This window comes from Camelus bactrianus, chromosome 11 (genome assembly GCF_048773025.1).
Source record: "Camelus bactrianus isolate YW-2024 breed Bactrian camel chromosome 11, ASM4877302v1, whole genome shotgun sequence".
Lineage (NCBI taxonomy): Eukaryota > Metazoa > Chordata > Mammalia > Artiodactyla > Camelidae > Camelus > Camelus bactrianus.
In genome coordinates this window covers 13,176,339-13,195,509 of record NC_133549.1, presented here as the reverse complement: position 1 = coordinate 13,195,509, position 19,171 = coordinate 13,176,339, and the positions used below count along the sequence as shown (strand labels likewise).

The 19,171-nt window shown below is 52.1% G+C and overlaps 1 protein-coding gene and 1 long non-coding RNA gene across 2 annotated transcripts in view; one reads left to right on the top strand and one right to left on the bottom strand.

Annotated features, from left to right (window-relative positions):
* Positions 1-1,411: 1,411 nt before the first annotated feature.
* LOC123619053 (uncharacterized) lies at positions 1,412-6,780 on the bottom strand. The gene is made up of 3 exons (XR_012509960.1): positions 6,658-6,780; positions 6,064-6,458; positions 1,412-5,393 (listed from the first exon to the last, which is right to left on the bottom strand). It is a non-coding gene; the product is annotated as an uncharacterized LOC123619053 (long non-coding RNA).
* The window catches only part of LYST (lysosomal trafficking regulator), a 205,077-nt gene continuing 192,647 nt past the window's right edge, over positions 6,742-19,171 (top strand). Inside the window, exon 1 of the mRNA XM_074373251.1 lies at positions 6,742-6,867. The gene's annotated coding sequence lies outside the window, so the exon portion shown is untranslated. The remainder of the gene's footprint in view (positions 6,868-19,171) is intronic.

Here is a 19,171-nt window from a genome sequence, read left to right as displayed (position 1 = left end):
GAGTGCTCTTCCGTGCATGGGAGGATGCGGGAGTCTGCACTGACTGGAATCGTTCCTTTGCGACGCCTTCTAAGCATCTAATGGGCCAGCATCCTGCTTTTGCTGGTCCTGAATCCCCTCAGGGTGCACCATGGGGGGGGAGGGTTGTCGCGGCAACACCCTTTGTTTACTGCCATGGCAGGTGACATTCCTCACCCGCAAAACCCTGTCTGCGTTCCCCGCTGCGTCACCGGGGCCTAGGGTGTCCTTGGCGCTGATGCGCATGTGCCGGCTGCAGCCCCGCGCCCAGGCTGCCAGCTTCCTCCTGCAAGGCTCCCAGGGAGCGGGCGGAGCCCCGGGCAGGCCCCGCCCCCCGGGGCCCTCACCCCGGGTCCTACAACCAGGGAGGCACGCCCTCCTGGAGCCAGCAAGGGAGTTGAGAAGAGTGAGTAATCCGCCAGCCTCACTCCTCCGGCCTGCAGCGCCGTCTACTCCCTGCTCTGCAGGTCTGTGGTCTACACCGCCCGACAGGCTCCCTGTCCTTTCCCCCGATGGGCACCTCCCTCCAGCATCCTTTTCCTTCCCTCAAGTCTGGGTTATTCAGTCCAGGGTAGTCCCTGAAAGACTTTCCAGGATAAAAACATACCTCATTACCTTTACATCTTATGGGGAATAGGAAAACAGAGAGAAAGGCGGAGGGTTTCACATCTCCTTCCAACAGCTGATGGTAGATGGGAAATCGCTGGGGTAGCTGGGTTCCCGGGATACGAGTGGGGAGTGATGGAACCGGTTTGTTTTTGAAATGCCAATGTGGACAATGCACTGGAAGGTACATCTCTTCCTAACGAAGCAAACCTGTGATGAAAAATGTTTCCTATAAGAACTCCGGCGGAAACCTGGTTGTGCAAAATTCTTTTAGCCGGTCCTGGAGCGAGCGCATCGGAAGGCCGAAGGTCTGGAAGGTCTGGGAGGAGGAGGAGGAGGCAGGGCCCCGGCCCCCGGCCCCCCGCCCACCCCGCCGCCGCATCCCGGGCAGAACGGCTGCTGCCCGGCTGTGGCTCTGAGGGCCGGCACGGGCTGCTTCCCGCTCCTCCCGAGCCTGGGTGTGGGGCGCTGCCCAAAGCGGACTCCCTTACTTTGGAGGACCCTTACGAGGGGCCCTTGTGAAAACAACACACTGTTAAGAGACAGAAGGGCCAAAAAGCCTTGAAAAACAGGCCGAGGTTGGCTCCCCGGTAAGGCACAGGTGGGGACAGGTGAGCTTTCCCGCCCCTGTGACGCGGTCTCCTCGGAGGCAGTTCCAGGAGAGACCACTAGAGGGCAGGGGACGCCGCTCAATGCCGGCCTGGCTCGGAGGGGTGGGGGTAGGGGTGGGGGTGGGGGTGGGCGGTTGAAAATCCCAGGCCTGGATGCCCGGATAACTTCCCCAAAAGAAGCCCGGTTCACACTTTCCCATCGTGCTACTCAAGAACTTTCTTAAGATCAGTTACCTAACCTGCCACCAAAGGAAGTCTAAAGATTAGTCTCCCAAATGTGTTCCAGCCTCTTCGTTTTAATGCAAATTTCCTCCCAAACAGCCCAGCACGGTTCTCACAGGGTCACCTCTTACTCCCTAAGTGTTTGCAGTCAGACATCTATGCACTCGGTCCCGGAAATGTGAGAGAGGGACACATAGACGTGTTCACGTGAGCATCCTTCTCTCCAGAGACCGGTTCCCAGAGTCTCTGAGTGGAGGACCGCACAGAATCCCAGGCTCATTCCAGACACTGCAGGCCCCTTGCAAGCAAGACGGGGCCCTCACCCACAAGTGTGTCTAACTGCTTAGTCCATATTAATACCAGATGGTGCTGAGTGCTGAGTGCCAACATTAAGGCCTGTAATTTACAGAGATCAGAGAAGCGACGGGGCTCAGGAGGGATCCCGTGGTGAGACGCTTTCATTTGCTGAAGGTAAATGGGAAATGGGGTTCCTTCCTCAGAATCACCTGGTGAAGTAGAATTTCTCCTGCACATTGTGCAACTCAGGAAACTGAGGCCCAAAGTGAAGTCACTCAGCAGAGGTCACGCCCTTCGTATCAGGGCACAGTCTGGTTTGTGCTAAAGGTACATCCTTCCCACCTCCCCTCTCACAAAATATTTTCAGTGGAAATGAAGTTTTACTTTATCTCACTTTATTATTTCTTTGTATTTAATGCATTTGCATTTAGAGAACTGGAAAAGAAAAGTGATGTACAAGAACAAGAAAACACGAGAAATCTCATTATTCAGCAACCATCTCATTAATACATCTGTATCTTATCCCAAAAATGTACATATACACACACAGAATCGTGTTATATATATTTTGTAAAAACAAACAAACAAACAAAAAAAAAACAGCAACAAAAGTGGGATCCTGATAAATATACTTTTAGGTATTTTTGTTTTCCACTTAAATAAACGTGCACATGAGCATCACTTTAAAAAATTTTTACTGAAGTATGGTTGATTTACAATGTTGTGTTAGTTTCAGGTGTACAGCAAAGTGATTCAGTTATACATACATATATTCTTTTTCTGATTATTTTCCATTACAAGAGTTTGAATATGGTTCCCTGTGCTAAACAGTAGGACTTTGTTGTTTACCTATTTTATATACAGTGGTTTGTGTCCGCTAATCCTGAACTCCTAATCTGTCCCTCCCCCCTCCTCTTTGGCAACCATAAGTTTGTTTTCTACATCTGAGTTTCTGTTTTGTAAATAAGTTCATTTGTGTCATTTTTTTAAGATTCCACGTATAAGTGATACCATATGGTATTTGTTTTTCTCTGACTTAACTTCAGAACTCAGAACCCCTGTGTGTCAGGCAGGGTTAGCCCAGGTCTAAATCAGAGGCCCTAAGATAATATTGATGGGGATGAGATACATCTGTAGATCAATTTGGGGAGAATTGCTTAATTCTTCAGAACACTGAGGCTTCTAATCCACCAACATGGGATGTCTCTCCATTTATTTAAGAAGAGCTGCAATTCTTGAGTAACTATTACTCTGATCCTTGACTTACATCAAGTATAATCCGCATTTTTTTTTTTTTTTTTGATGTGTCATCTGAGCCCAGAGAGGTAGAGAAATCTCAAAGTTGGCACAGCAAGCATGCTGGAACCCGGGCTTGATTTGTCTGCTACTCTTTCCACTTCCCTCTGTGGTCTCTTCTTGCTACTAAGTGGCCAACAGCCCTCAGTCAGTTCTTGTTTAGGGCCTTCGTTTGCATAAGTAGTTGCCTTAAAAAAGAGATGGGGGTGGGGGAGGGATAGCTCAGTGGCAGAGCGCATGCCTAGCATGCACGAGGTCCTGGGTTCAACCCCCAGTACCTCCATCCAAAAAAACAAAAAGTAAACCAAATTATCTCACCCTGCAAATAAATAAATAAAGTTAATTTATTTTAAAGAGACAAGGATTGATAAAATCAAAACAAATCGGGTGATCTTTAGTAACATGGGAAGATGTTCAAAATGCCGGGGGAAGTGAGTAAGGAAGCCATTGCACACGGTGTATCCTGCCGCCTGTGTCGGTACAACCAGGACCATGCGTGTTTTGCACTTAGGGACAGCCAGGAGGTGACACAAGAAGTTGGTCACACGGATTCTCGGGGGGCGGGGGGGCTTGACGTGTTGGTGGGTCAGTGAGAAGGGGTCTAACTTCTCAGCATAGACCATCCTCCACCGTCAGCAGAGTGCTTTACTGGAAGCTATGCGTTACCTTTGAGGCGGGAAGAACCTCGGCTGAGCGAGCGGTGGGGAAGGACATCGCCCCCCCCCCCCCACGCCGGTTGCAGAACCCTGCCGATGGGAAGTGCCTTGCTTCCCCTTCACAACCGTCCTGGCTGTGGAGTAATGCCGCCCTCCCCGGGGCGCCTTGCGGGGGCGGGGCGGGGGAGGGGCTGCCGCCCCCGCGGGAGCCCCCGTGCTCCCGCCCGCCGCGCCCCAGGGTCCTCCGCGGAGCGTGGTCGTCGCTGCTGCCCTGAAGAGGGCGCTGCCGGTTGTCCCCCGGGGGTGAAGGCCCCTTACCCGTCTCCGGAGCTGTGCCACCCAGGGCGACGCAGGGCTTCACAGCAGTTCCTGTTTGGGGACCCCGTGAAAGTGACAAAGAGGAAGCTGTGGCGGCGACAGTGAAAGTGCGGTGTGGAGAGACCTCCCTTTGCCCTCTGGGGAGGGACCGCTCCCGGGATCGCCTACAGCAGGCTCTGCCCGGCAGGGGGTGCTCCCTGCCCGGGGTCCTGGACACCTTCACCCTGATCCTCTTTCTCCCCCTGTCATCGCCACCGTCCCCTCCCCCGCGGCACCCACCCTTCCCTCCCCCCGGCCACTTCTCACCCTGCGCTGAAATGACCCACGTCTTCCTCCTCCTTCCAGACTGGCCTGTGCATTTATTGAAAGTGGGGACTCCATCTGACTCACCTTTGCTTTCTCAACGTCCAGAATCATGCAGGGGATGTAACACGCACACCTTACATATTGGCTGGATGGACAGAGGGATGCATGGAGCTGGTGCAATGGAAGGGGAAACGCCCCCACCCAAAAGACACTCCTCCCAAACTCCCTCCCATTGCCTAGACGCGGCCCCACCCGTCAGCCTGCTGCCCAGAGAGCGGGGCGCACACGGAGCACAGCCTGGGAGACACAGGGTGTCTGTCCTCATCGGCCCTCCTGAGTGTCTGAAAAGAGGAGACAGGTCACAGACTGGGAGAAAACATTTGCAAAACACACATCTGATAAAGGACTGGTATCTAAAATACACAACGAGCACTTAAAACTCAACAGTAAGAAAACAAATGGCCCAGTTTTAAAAATGGGCAAAAGAGCTAAACAGATACTTTACCAAAGAAGATCTATAGATGGCAAATATCACACGAAAAGACGCTCAGCACCGTATACAACTGGGGAAGTATAAACTAGAACAGTGCTGAGGTGCTGCTACGTCCCTATTCAAATGGCCAAACTCCAGAACACTGACACCACCAAATGCTGGCAGAGATGTGGGGCAACGGGAACTTGTGCTAATTGCTATGGGAATGCAAAACAGACCAGACACTTTGAAGACAATTTGGTCATTTCTTACAGAACTAAATATGCTGCTGGGGAGGGAAGGATGGGCAGTTGGAGTGGAGACTCCTTTAGCAGAGTTTTCCCCTGGCTTTTATGACCATTTCGGCTATGATCTTTGTCCTTTAATATTTTGATTTCCTAAGTGCTTCTTGCCATGGATAAACCCCAGTGCCATGACTGAGGAACAATTCCTCTGTTTTGAAAAGCTAGAAGTTGTTGGTCACCCCTGTAATTTTTATAGAATTTACTTTCACATCTAGGAGTTTTGGCCAAGATGAAGCTGACCTCCTCCCGCCAGGCCGGTGTAGCAACAGCTCATTGTTCACAAGTCCTGTGAAAACGTAAAAGACCCCGTCTTAGGGAGCGAGGAGTTTCAGCGTGGGTGTTGTTAATGATTACACTCCCTTTGCCGTATGATTTTATTCACTTACTGTCCAAAGGTCCCCCCAGTGTTTACATGTTACTGACTAAACTTCACTGCTATTTTTAAACACTTTTACTGAGATATAATTGACACATTACATTGGTTTCAGGTGTGCAGCATAACGGTTGTGAAAGGATCACCACAATAGGTAGTGAATGTGTGTCACACACACAGTTACAATTCTTTTTCCCCTTGTGATAAGAACTTGAAAAAAAAATTTTTTTTTTTTTTGGTGGGGAAGTTAATTAGGTTTATTTATTCTGATGGAGAGACTGGGGACTGAACCCAGGACCTCGTGCACGCTAATCGTGCGCTCTACCACTGAGCTACACCCACCTGCCTCTTGGCAACTTTCAAACACACAACACAGTATTATTGACTGTAGTCACCACGCCGTATGTTACATCCCGGGGGCTGACTGACTTTAAAACTGGAAGTTTGTACCTTCTGACCCCCTTCACCCCTTCACAGTGAACGTTTGTTACAATAAAATGCATTGTTTGCTTTGTAAGAATATAAGAAGGCGCCCGCCCGCCTGGCTGTGCTGAGCGGGAGGACCCAACACCTGTGATTTTACCCTCGATGTGTTTACACGGTGCCTCGCCGGGGCCTCAGCTGACGCCGGTCCTCAGCCAGGAGCTCGGCACGAGCGAAGGCTGCCCGTGGGGCTGATCACACCGGGCAGGCGGCTCCCGCTGGAGCGGAGTAAACCGTCCATGGGGCCATCTCTCTTCTCCAGGGCTGACTTCCAAGGAGGAGGTTTGTCCGGGAACCGCTCATCGTTTACAACTGGGGCCTTATGGAAGGCTGAAAGGAACACGGATCTGGAGCCTGGAGACCCAGGTTCAAGCCCCGGCTTTCCCTCTTCGCTGGCTGCGTCTCTCCACTTTTCTCAGCTTCGGCGTCTCCTGCGCGGCCTGCGGCGTGGCCTCTGTGACTGTCCACTTGGCAACCGCTCACACGAGGCTCTCCCTGCAAAGTTTTGCCTGGTTTTGTCTGCAACGCTTGCCTGTCTGGGAGCTGCTCTCAGGACCTGTTTCTTGGTCCTAGAGGGCAGCAGTAGCCCACTGATTCAAAACTGCACACAGTCCAGGAATACAGTGGCTGCACAGACACAGGAGGTTAGCCAGCCCCACTCGGCCGATCGCTGGGCCTCGGGTCCTGGAATTACCTGGTGCCCTGTTGAAACGGAGGAGCCAAGCCCAGGTGAAGAGGAGTCTGGGGAGGAGGACTAGGTCTTAACCCAGTCCTGGGCCGCCAGGCCCCAGCCTGGTCACATGGCGGTGAACTCTTGTGCAAGGTGCCCTGTGACCCTGGGTGTGACATTATGCAGAACGTTTCCGGAGCTGAAAGCTGCGAAGGAAGGACTTCTCCACACACAGTAAGTGAAACCAAACCCAGCCTCACTTCGGGTGAAGGTGACCCCTGCCCCCGTGGTGCACCACCAGGGCCAGATCCAAATTAGCCAAATTAGACGCCAGGCCAGACCCACAGCAGAGCGGACGTGCAGGGGCCAGTTCTGGCCGCGTCTGTGACCTGTCTGGACTCAACACAAGCGATGAGTTTTGCAAGCAGACCTCGCCCACGGTCAGGTCTCAGACCCGACTGCCAGTTTATGATTCTTTTCCTTTCCCTTCTGCTGGGTTTCTTTCTCACTGGCTTCATCTGTGAGGAGATCCCTGTTCACCCCGCTCTGTCCCTCTGTGAGCGCGTGTGCATGTGTGCATGTACGTGTGTGTGCAAAGCCGCCCCAGATGCGTTCGTTCAATCAGCGAATATTGATCAGGCACTTCTGATGTGGGAGAACGAGGGATGGAGCAGGGTAAAGAGAAACAGGATCCCTGCCCACTGTGGGGCCCTGCCTGGCCGGCCATGTGCTGCTAAGGAGACCAGGGCTACGATGCTCGATGCTCGGGTACCAGGCGGGGCGGCCACGCTCCAGCTGGGAGGGGCTCGGGGAGACCCGGCTTCCCTGCTCACACGCATCTCATGGAGGGTCCCCCTTCTGCTCAGCACCCACGTGCCCGGCCTTCACCTACGGAGACGCTGGGGAAGCCTTGCTTCTCCCGTGGGCTTCTCAGTGTGTGCGGGCGGAGGCCTTGGCCCACAGCGCCCGCAGGAGGTGTGTCTTCTCAGAGTTGTGAGGGGAGAGGGCGTGGCTTTCAGGCCATCACAGGCCTTCTTCTTTCTTTCTTTCTGTTTTTCTCTTCCTTATTCTTTATTGAGATAGAGCTGACTTACAACATTGTGTTAGTTTCTGGTGTGCAGCGTAGTGATTCAGTTGTACACATACATACTCTTTTTCAGATTCTCTTGCATCCTAGGTTACTACGAGCTATGGAATATAGTTGCCTGCATCACAAGGCTTGAGCTTAGGCCTGGCCTCCGTCAGCAGCCAAGCTGGCTCCAGGGTGGCCAGCAGACGGCTGTCTTCTCCTGTGTCTTACGCGGTTTCCCTCTGTGTTTGTCTGTGCCCCCACCTCCTCGCCTCATCCCGACCCCAGTCAGACTGGATCAGGGCCACCCCAGGGACCTCATTTTACCTTAGTCACCTCTTCAAAGGCCCATCTCCAAGGACAGTCACCTTCAGAGGTCCTGGGGACTAGGACTTCCACATATGAACATTGGGGGACAATTCAGCCCATGACAGTGTGTGTGTGTGTGTGTGTGTGTGTTTCACACTTGAGTGTGCACATGATGGAAAGCCCACAGCTCGGGGGACACCCCGGTCAGCTGCCTGTCCCTTAAGTGCTGGTGCGTGGAAATCCGACTTTCCTTCCTGCCTCGTCTGGGTTTGGGAGTTTCTGGGGAGGCCAGCGAGCTCTTCCCGTAGCCAGGAAGCACAGTTCTGTAGGTCCCAGGATTGGAGATGAGTTCCTCCCACGTGGGTGTGGTGTTCCTACTCCACTCAAGCAGCCCCTCCCTGAGCACCACCCTGAGCAGCGCGGGGACCACCGCTCGGACACTCCCCTCGGCAGAAGCATCACAGTCTGGGGGCAGCGGCCCCCCTCCCGGGGTGAGGGGTCTGCCTGCCACCAGCCCCCGGGCCTGACCTCACGGCCTGGCACTCTCCTGCTGCGCAGAGTCATCCTCTGTCTCCATCAGGCCACACTCTCCATTTTTTGTTTTTTGGGTTTTTTTGAAGCTAAAAAAGACATTTTTGAGACTCTCTGTCGTGGATTAAGCTCGTTGTTTCACAGCGAGAGCTGTTGTGGGCTTGCAGGGGATGGGGCAGTCATTTCAGGCCTCCCCGAAGGTGTGTTGTCTACTGGGGATGGGTGATTACCTACGAGGCATCCTTCGTGGGTTCCAGTAGGAAAGAGAGGGGTGCTCACCAGCTTCTTTCTGGAAAAGCCTTGGCCGTGGAGACACTACCTTCGAGAAAAGCTTCTAACCAGGATACATGTCAGTCTGCCTATAATTACTTATTAAGCACCCATGGTATGCAGGACACTGGGAAGCAGAGTGAGGACATGGTGACATTGGCCTTTTAGCCAGAGAATTCTGGTGGCCATTAGAAGGGTGGGGAGGCGGGATCAAGGCCAGAGAGCAATGAGAAGACCAGGAGTGGGTGGGGGGTGACAGCCTCATGTAAGGACCCAGCAGTGGGTGTCTGTGGGATCCTGCCTCGCTGTGACTTGCAGATCAGCTGGTGGGAATGGGGCCCGGCAGTCCTGAGCGGCGTCTCCCCTCGCCTTCCCTCCGTCTGCCAGCACCAAGCCCTGGCCCCCAGCTCTCTGCCTTCTCTCTCAGCATTTCCGAGTGTGCCAGGACACCGCCTTCTGTCCTCATGATCCATCCATGTCTGCAGCTGACCCTGTCCTCCCAGGTCCCCAGGGCTGCCCTCCTCCCGGGCTCAGCGTCAGGCTCGCCTCCTCCAGGAAGCCTCCCCATGGAGGTTCCTTGAAGCCCGCACTCCCTTGTCTGACTCCCACAGCCTTGCTTTCCACACTCCACCATGCTGGTTTTGCACTGTTAGTGACACATTCGGATCTCCTGTCACATCCCTCAAGTCTGGAAGAAGCTCTCTGTGGGAGTGACGACATGGGGTAAAGCCTTTTCTGGGCCTCACAGAAGCCGGCAAGTGCCGCCTCGTAGTCAGAATCATAGATCATTGATGGATTGATCCCTTGTCTGCCTGCCTGCCAGGATGCTCCGCCACAGCACGTGCCGGCTTCAGTGTTACTGGGTGGCATGTGGTCGGAAGAACCAGTCCTGGACGTGAAGTCAGAAGCCTTGACCATTTACCGTAACTGACAACCTTGGACCGGCCACTTAAGCTCTTTGGACTTCCATTTCCTCCTCAGGGAAATGGCAGAGGTTGATGCACGGTCATTAACCACCTTTTCTCGACAACAGAACCCCTTTGAGATGTGGACTGGCTTCCGTGCAGCAGAGGGAAGTGATCCTGAGATAAACCGCATCACCCCCACTCCTCCTCCTGCTCCCCCATCCACAGTAGACTGAGAAAAAAATCTGAAATGCCCCAGGGCTGAGTGGTTCCTTCCAAGACTCAAATGCGTCTGTAGCTACAGGACAGTGAAGATGACCCGTGTGACGGCTCTTGGTCTGAGCGCTGCTCGTGTCTACACAGGCGAGGCTGGGTCTGGGCTACGGCTTTGGGCAAGTCCATGCTCATTAAGCAGAGGGAAGCAGTTACTGCAGAATTTCCCGAGGAAACCAAAGCTAGGGTTTGGCTTCCACGGAAATTGAGCCACTTCCTTCCAGGGCACTCCGCCCCCTCAGCAAACGTTCTCGTTCCACACGGGCCGTCCGCTAACACAAAGGGTTGTGACTGTACGTTTGCCATGAATATCGAAGTGCACCTTCAGGAGAAAGCTGGTGAGGAGGTTCACTTGAGTTCCATTGTCCACCTTAGTGATCTTGGGAATCTGAGCTGGGTTGAGGCCACAGTTCAGAGGCCTCCCTTCCCCCAGCTGGGCCCATTCAGCTCGTCCCCCGCCGCCCTCCACCCCAAGCTGCCCCACAGGCTGGGAGGGCAGCTCCCAGCCGTCAGTCTAACCAGGTTCTGAGGAGAAACAGGAAACGGTTCAGTTAAGCTAGGCCGTTGCCTCCACGAGGCCACGTTCCTGGGTTCTCGCTCCTCTGACCTGCGCCTGCTCATGTTTGGACTGGTTTTGGTTGGTGGGCTACAAGGACGGTCTTCTAGTTAGATTTGCTGAGTCTTTCCTCTCCCTGTGGGCAGCTTGATCTAAATTTCCCAGCCACTGCATACTGGTTATGACGCTCGCCCAGCTTAGACCTCCTGGTTGCTAACCCGCTTCCGGTTTGCTAATATTCTCTCTCTCTTTCTCTCTCTATGTAAATAACTTCCAACTTCAGCTCTCTCTACCGCTCAGGGGGTGACTGGGGTCAGAGATAGCCCCTGTGAGCCTATCTGCCCTTGAGCAGCAGGGTTCCTGTTCCTCCTCTGGGGTGGTTGTCGCAGGGACGCGTGGGAGCTGTGTCGTCCCCAGAAGCGCGGCTCGGGGTAGCAGGTGGCGGGCGTGGCCAGGCAGCGGCCTGGGCCATCGCAGACCACAGACGCGCCTGCCGGGGTTCAGACCCAGGAAGCCTGGGCGGTGCGTGCAGAGGCGGGCAGGCTGGCAGAGCCAAGCACTCTGACCTCCTCGCCAAGGGGCTGCTGTCGGTGCAGGCAGGACCCAAAGTGAATGAGCTATTTTGTCCACTGGATAATCATCTCCTTTCGGGATTCCGTGTCGGTGATGGTTCTGTCTGTAGATATTTACTACGAAACCCAGGAAAGGGCCTAGAAGTTGAAGGGGGCTGGTGGACTCCAGAATGTTCTGGAGTGGCTTCTGGTCTTCCTATGGGATGCACGTCCTGCTGTATATGCATGTGGGGTGCCCACATGACTGCTTCCCTCCCAAACCTGCTGTCACTTTCATAGTCATTCACTTCTGTTTACGAGCCCCAGGTTCCAGAAGGTTCTGCATGGCAGTGGTTTTTTTCTCTGTTAGGAGCTCTTTCTACAATTATTTATTTATTATTATTATTTTATATTTTAGGGTGATAGGAGCAGCAAAAGACAAAAACCTAAGCCAGTTTCACCCCTAATGAATTGATGTATTTTTCTTTTTTTTTTTTAGGTTATTACAAAATAATGGCTGTCTCTCCCCCGTGCTGTACAATATATCCTTGTCGCTTATCTGTTTTATGCAGAGTAGTTTGTACCTCTTAACCCCCTCCCCCATTCCCTGTTTCCACCGGTACCACTAGTTTGTTCTATCTATCTGTGAGCCTGTTTTTGTTTCGTAATATTCATTCATTTGTTTTAGTTTTTAGGTTCCACAAATAAGTGATAACATAGAATATGGGTTCTCTCTGTCTGACTTAAGCATAGTACCTTCTAGGTTTACCCATCTTGTTGCAAATAGCACAGATCTGCTGATTGTTAATATTTCCACATTTGCTTTATCTTTTTCTCTCTGTATACATACATGCTATCATTATTATCTTTTTCCTAAACTATCTGAGAGTTAAATTGCATTATTTTGCCCTTTGCCTCTAAGAACAAGGACGTTATCTTATATAACCACAATACAATTGTCATGTTCAGGAAATTAAACATTAATACGATGCAGGATCTAATATTCAGGCTATATTCAAATTTTACCCACTGACCCAATGATGTCCTTTTGAGAAATGGCTTTTCCCTGTTCCGGGATCCAGCGCTGCCTTCAGTGGCCGGGGCACACTAACTGTAGGCGGTAGGCTGGGATCGCTCCTCTGTCTCTCCTGTCGGATCGTGGCAGTCTGTGGAATGCCCCTCATCTGGGCCCATCTCATTAGTTCCTCACGAGGAGGTTCAGCTCTTTTGGCGGAAATGCTACCCACGTGATGTCTTCTTAGTGCGTCACACCAAGAAGCAGACGATGTCGGTTTTCATCTGTGGGGAGAAGCTATGAAGCTATAAATATCCTGTTCCTCTCCAACTTGCACCCGGTCATTTGTAGAACAGACCAGGAGGCCTCGTGCTCTCTGCACCCGGCCGCCCAGACCCTCCCTCATCTTGCCTGGTCCTCCCTGCCTGCCCTCCACCTGCTTTGAGAACAGGGTCTGCTCCTCACACACCCCCATTCCAGAGCTTTACACAAAACAGGGACTCCCTAAATGCTTGTCAGATGGAAATAAATATAAAAAATATGACCTGAGGTTCTGTATACCTGCCTAGGAATGTGTGTGCCTTTTGGAAAGATTTCACTTACAGCTGATGGAGATGGGGCCTCCAAGAACACAGATATCCTTCTTTCCATCTGCCTGTGGGGCATTCAGACTGAATGACCCCTGGGCAGAATATATGCTAAAAACAAAGGAATGGAAAGGGAGTAGGAAGGGATAAATAGGGAGTTTGAGATTCGCAGACGCTATTGTATATATAAATAGATAAAGAACAAGGTCCTACTGTACAGCACAGGGAACTATATTCAATATTTTGCAGAAACCTATGATGAAAACGAATATGAAAAGGAATCTATGTATGTATATGTCTGACTGAAACATGATGCTGAGCACCAGACATTGACAAAAGATTGTAAGCTGACTAAACTTCAATTAAAAAATGAATAAATGAATGATTATTGCCAAAAAAAAATAGAGAAAGTTTACTGTGAATACACTTTCCATCCCAGCAACTCTGTATCACATGGTGTTTCTGGTAGCAGGAAATAAAAGACCACCCAAGTGTCCTCCCTAGAGAAAGAGTAAAACGTGATGGGTGCAGACTCATTTATTTACTGGACAAATATTTGTTAAGAACCCATTGTTGGCCCTGTCAGTCTGGCGCGGTTCTCCTCTAAAACACAGCTGCGATGAAAACCTGCGCTCGTGGGACACCCATCAGCGCCCGCGAGCAGACAATCAGCAGACAGTACCCACCTGCCTACACATGCGCGCTCACGCCGGAGGGACAGCGACGGGGCGAGGGTGGTATACTTTGCACCATCTGAAGTAATAAACTAGGTTGACAAACGTTCGTGTGAGTAGAACTTAGAACCACATCCTATTGCAAGAAGGCACAGAATAAAATGGGCGGCACGGTACCATGTCTAGAACATAAGAACATACGGAATGATGCGCTACAGTGCACGTGTACATACGTCTACTTGTGCATATGAGTCCGTACATTCAGGGATGCACCTGTCTTTAAGGACATGTACGTAAACGTGCTAGTGTGCAAACCACATGGGGGTAAGAATGGACGCCTGGAAGGGGGATAAAGGGGAAAAATAGAAAATAAAACAAGAGATGAGCTTTGGATAGATGCCAGGTGTCAGGAACCAAGGTGTGGGATAATCTCAACTGAATGCACTGGGAGTTGCAGAAGAAAGGGGGAGGGAGATTTTGTTGCCAAGTACGAAGAAATAAATGCACTTTGCCCTGCTCCATGCATTCCGGGGCCAGGGCTGTCCTGGCGGGCGTCTCTGTGTCTCTCCCTCTGTGGCACCTGCACGCCTGCCCCCGCGGGGAACAAGGCCGGTGGTCCTGCGAGCAGGAGGAGGTGGGCCAGCAGGAGGCAGGGATACGTCACATTGAAGCAAATGCCTTAATCTCGCTAAAGCTCGCTTTCCCCATCTGTGAAGTGGAGACAGTACCCATCATCCCTTCAGAAGGTGGCAGGGAGGATCCCACCAGCCAATGCCTGGAACGCCCTCATGGCAAGGCCTGGACCACAGGGAATTTTTGGCGATTCTGTTATTCGTATCCTCTTCTGCAACCCGAAAAAGACTGCCACACTCGCCTCGTTTCAGAACTTCTCTCTGCCTTTTTGGCACAGCGGTGATGCCTACCAGCAGGGTACTGGTTACCTCTGCTGAGGACGCCTGAAGCTTTCACTTTCTGAACACAGCACACCCGAGCCTTCACTGTCCGCTCCCGCGACAGGGGGCCAGAGATCAGGCTGGGACAGACTCCACGTGGGCGCGTCCGGGAGCGAGCACCGAGGAAAGCCTGCACTGCCCTGTGCGTCTCCTCTCCTCGGAGCTGCTGGAATCGCTTGTGTTTATTTTCCAGTGCACTGTGCCCAGGACAGCTTCCTTTTCCCAGAAATTTGGGATGGAATCACATCAGTGATTGGGTCATAGCACCAGAGAGAGGGCGTGTGGAAGCGAGTGTGCATGTGAGCGTGTCATCTTGGCCCAGGGAGTGGCTGCGTTCTCATCTCCGTTTTCATTTTGTGGCATTTCCTGCACTCAGCGTTCAGCCCAGGCCGGGGGGGTCGGCCCGTGTTCAGGCCTGATGTTGGCAGGAATTGTGAGCGCCGTCTGGAAAGCTCTCCTTATCAGAGGGCACCAGGTTGCAGAGTGGTGGTGGTTCCAGGACAAGCCAGACTTTCACTGGGACAACCGGTGGAGCTGCTTTTGTGGCTGAGATTACAGAGCTGTCAAAGCCACTGCGCCCTCTGTGTGGCGGGGGACAGAGGTCACAGGGGCCCCCTGGGAGAGTGGGGTGGCCGCTGCGCGTCCCAGCCTGCTGTCCTCCCTTCAAAAGCACAAGCCGGCTAGGGCGACCCTGGGAGCTGGCCCCTTAGCGATCAGCAGGAAGTTCCTGTGGTCAGGGGCAGTGCCTAATTCATCTTGTTCTCCTGGGAGCTGGCACAGGACTTGGTCCATAAGTAGCTGTTCCATAAGTGTTGGGAAAATTGAAACAGAGATTGAGGGAATATGATAGAAGCTTATATACATATATTCGTTTTCATATTCTTTTTCATTAAAGTTTATTACGAGATATTGAATATAGTTCCCTGTGCTGTACAAAAGAAATTTGGGGGGTTTTTTTAAACATTTTTTATTGAGTTATAGTCATTTTACAATGTTGTGTCAACGAAATTTGTTTTTTTATCTATTTTTATATACAGTGGTTAACATTTGCAAATCTCAAACTCCCAAATTTATCCCTTCCCACCCCCTTTCCCTGGTAACCATAAGATTGTTTACTGTCTGCAAATCTGTTTCTGTTTTGTAAATGAGTTCATAGTGTTCTTTTTTCTTTTTAGTCTCCACACATGAGTGATGTGATATGGTATTTTTCTTTCTCTTTCTGACAATCTCCAGGTCCATCCATGTTGCAGCAAACGGTATTATTTTATTCTTTTCATGGCTGAGTAGTATTCCATTGTGTAAATACTCCACATCTTCTTTATCCAGTCATCTGTTGATGGACATTTAGGCTGTTTCCATGCCCTGACTATTGTAAATAGTGCTGCTGTGAACATGGGGGTGCAGGCGTCCTTTCAAATTAGAGTTCCCTCTGGATATATGCCCAAGAGTGGGAATCCTGGGTCATATGGTAAGTCTATTTTTAGTTTTTGAGGAATCTCCACACCATTTCCCATAGTGGCTGCACCAAACTGCATTCCCACAGCACTGTAGGAGGGCTCCCTTTTCCCCACACCCTCTCCAGCATTTATCATTCATGGACTTTTGAATGATGGCCATTCTGACTGGTGTGAGGTGACATCTATCTCATTGCAGTTTTGGTCTGCATTTCTCTGATAATTAGTGATACTGAGCATTTTTTCATGTGCTGTTTTGGACGTTTGCTCAATCCCCTTTACATTGAGCCCAGATCCACTTTGCTGGAACTCTGGCTTGGTACCTGGCAGATGTGCTGGATTGCTGGTGACTGAGTCAGCAAGTCAACTCATGCCGAAGCAAACACTGAAATTCAGTATGTCTGATGTGTCTGACAACATTAAACACCCTTCTCCTTGATTAAAACATCAGAATGTCTCTTGCAGTCACTGTTTACACATCCCTACACAACCTGCCCAGCCTCAGACTCCTAGGCCAACCGCTCTGTCGGACCATCCCAGGCCCCCGGTCTCCCTACTCACCTGCCTCCATCCTCCAGGCCCCCATTCAGAAGGGCCTGCTCACAGATCTCTCTCAGACCCTCCTCTCTGACCCCACGACTCCTCCCATGTAGCCACCAGGCCTGACATGTCCTTTCATGGTGATGAAATTCTTCCTAAATGTATTTCGCTGGGTTCTGCTTTCGTACCCCTCACGCTGCTGGCATCCCCATGTACCCGTGCCCTGAAGGTGGCTGGGCTCTGGCATGGCAACGCCTACTGTGACTCGCGCTCTGGGCGTAGATCCTGCAGTGACAGTCCCCAGCCCCCCACCGCCCACCACCCCTGCCCCGCCTGCCAGAACTGCAGTCACCGCCAGCAACTCCCTGCTCTCCAGGGTCATGTCTCGTGATCTTCCTTCTCCTGCTCACAGGAACTCCCAGGCTCCTCTGTAACAGAGCCCTTCGACTGCACGTGGTGTGTGTGTGTGTGTGTGTGTGTGTGTGTGTGTGTGTGTGTGTGCTTGCTTGCATGCACACACCAGGATCATTTCGCTCATACCGAGAGCATTCATTGCCTTACGAGGAACCAGCCTCGGGCATCACCGCACACTTGACGTTTGCCTTCTGCCGTCAACTGTAGCTCAGCACCCTGCAGATCAGGTGGGAGCCTCCTCTCCAAGCCGCCCTGCCTTGTGTCTGGCCCCAGGCCCTCGCCGGCCCTCTTCTACACGGCAGTGTTCATTAGCCCAGGAGCTCTCACAGCTGACAGCCCATCCGAATCACTGGAGAACATTTGTCCCGTGTGGATTCCATGGTAGCACGTCTGAATCATGGTAGGCTCTGGGAGAGGGACCCTGGAATCTGGATATTTCAAAAGCTGCCCGGGCTGAACCAAGTTTGGGGACCGCTACCCTACCAGCAAGCTACCCTCTCCCAGACAGAACCCTCCAAAATGGGCCTCACACGGGCACCTGGTCTGTTAGGGGGCAAGGTGTGATCTCAGTTGTACGGCTGGAGTAAGCGAGGCCCTGGCGTCTGTGTGACCTGTCCAGGGGACAGGAGGATGCTGGCACTCGGGGTGTTGGCCCCCCAGGGCCCTCGCTTCCCACTGCCCACGGTTCCGCTCACATTGGTGTGGAGGGCGAGATCTGCGAGCCCTTGACATGCTCGTGCTGCACCACGTTCTAGATCGTAACCCTGGGGCCGATGTGAGCACACAGGCCACACCTGGGCACCGCCTGACGACAGAAACGCATCTCACCGCTCTGAGGGTTAGAAGTCCAAGGTCAGGGTGTCGTCAGCGCTGGCGCCTCTGAGGGACATGAAGAGAGTCTGCCCCAGGCCCCTCCCCCGCTCCTGGTGGCTTGCTGACCGTCCTTGGGGTTCCTTGTTCTGCAGAAGCACCTCCCTGTCTCTGCCTTCCTCCTCGCATGCTGCTCTCCCTCTGTCAGTCTGTGTCCACGTCTCTATTTCTTATAAGGGCATGGGTCGTGCTGGATCAGAGCCAAGCCTAATGACCTCATTTTAACTCGATCACTTCTGTAAAGACCCTGTCTCCAAACAAGGTCACGTCCCGAGGTCCTGGGGGTTAGGATCCCAACATAACCTTTTTCGGAGGGGACACAGTTTAACCCATCACTCGTTTCATGACTTTGAACAAGTAGCAGACTCAGAAAACCTCACTTTCTTCCCCTCTGAAACCAGGATTTAAAAAAAAAGATCCTACTGCGTGAGTGTTTTTCTTAATAATTAGTATCAGATTGGATAAGTGACTTAAAGCTGTGTTTGTTTTAAAAGCACGGGACAGAACAGTGAGATTAGTTGCTATAATCTGGGTTAGAAGAGGTGGGGGACCTCTCTGTTCTGTGTGTGTGTGTGTGTGTGTGTGTGTGTGTGTACATCGTGGACTGTGACAATCTAAATCATCAGACCCTCAGTGTCTAAGGCAGTCAGACTCTAACACAAACCACATATCACACAAACATGATGACTTCGAGTTTTCACTTGAATGCAAGGCATTATCAACGCTAAGATCAAGAACTCTGGGTGTTGCGAAATCGTCCTTGTCATTTTGCTCCCAGTGAGTGGCGTGCTCCCCAAATCTCCTGCTCAGACCTGTTAAAAGCACAAATCTTCTCCGCAGAAAGCCGGGTCTGGCCGGTCTGGGTGGGAATTTTTTTTCGCTTTTATGCATTTATGTGTCAACAAGAACACAAGCACCTGTGTAGACAAGCTTTTGTTCCTCTGGGGTTTACCCCTAGGAGCAAAATTGCTGGGTCGTACGATTGCCCCGTGTTGTAATCTTGTCCTGTCGACACAGACACTTCCACTAAGCTGACCCCGTTCACCCACGCAAACTGCACGACCAGGACGCGCGCGGCCCTGGAGGAGGCTGAATCCTTTGCAGGACGGGAAGGATGAGCACAGCTGGGCGGGCTTTTGGTGAAACCTGCGCTTTACCACCTGCTGGGTTTGCCGCGTTGGACAGGAAGCCCGGGAACCCAGGCAGAGCGGAGCAGGGCTGATCTCACGTTGGGGGGCCTGGCTCCCCGCCACGGCTTCTCCTGCTGCTGTCTGGCCAGGTGTAGGTCACCCAGCCTGGGGATCCTCGGTGTCCTCAACCCCAACCTTGTGCCTGATGTTGAGTGGAGATCTCACAGCCCTTTCCAGCTCTGAGATGCCATCCCTTTGCTCTTTGGTTCAGACTTGTCTACATTAGAATATGCTCTTTGCAGGGGGTGGTGGTAATAGCTCAGTAATAGGGCGCATGCTTAGCACGCACGAGGTCCTGGGTTCAATCCCCAGTCCCTCCATCACCAAAAATATAGAATAGGCTACTTGAATACTGCTGACATCTTTTTCCAGATGTC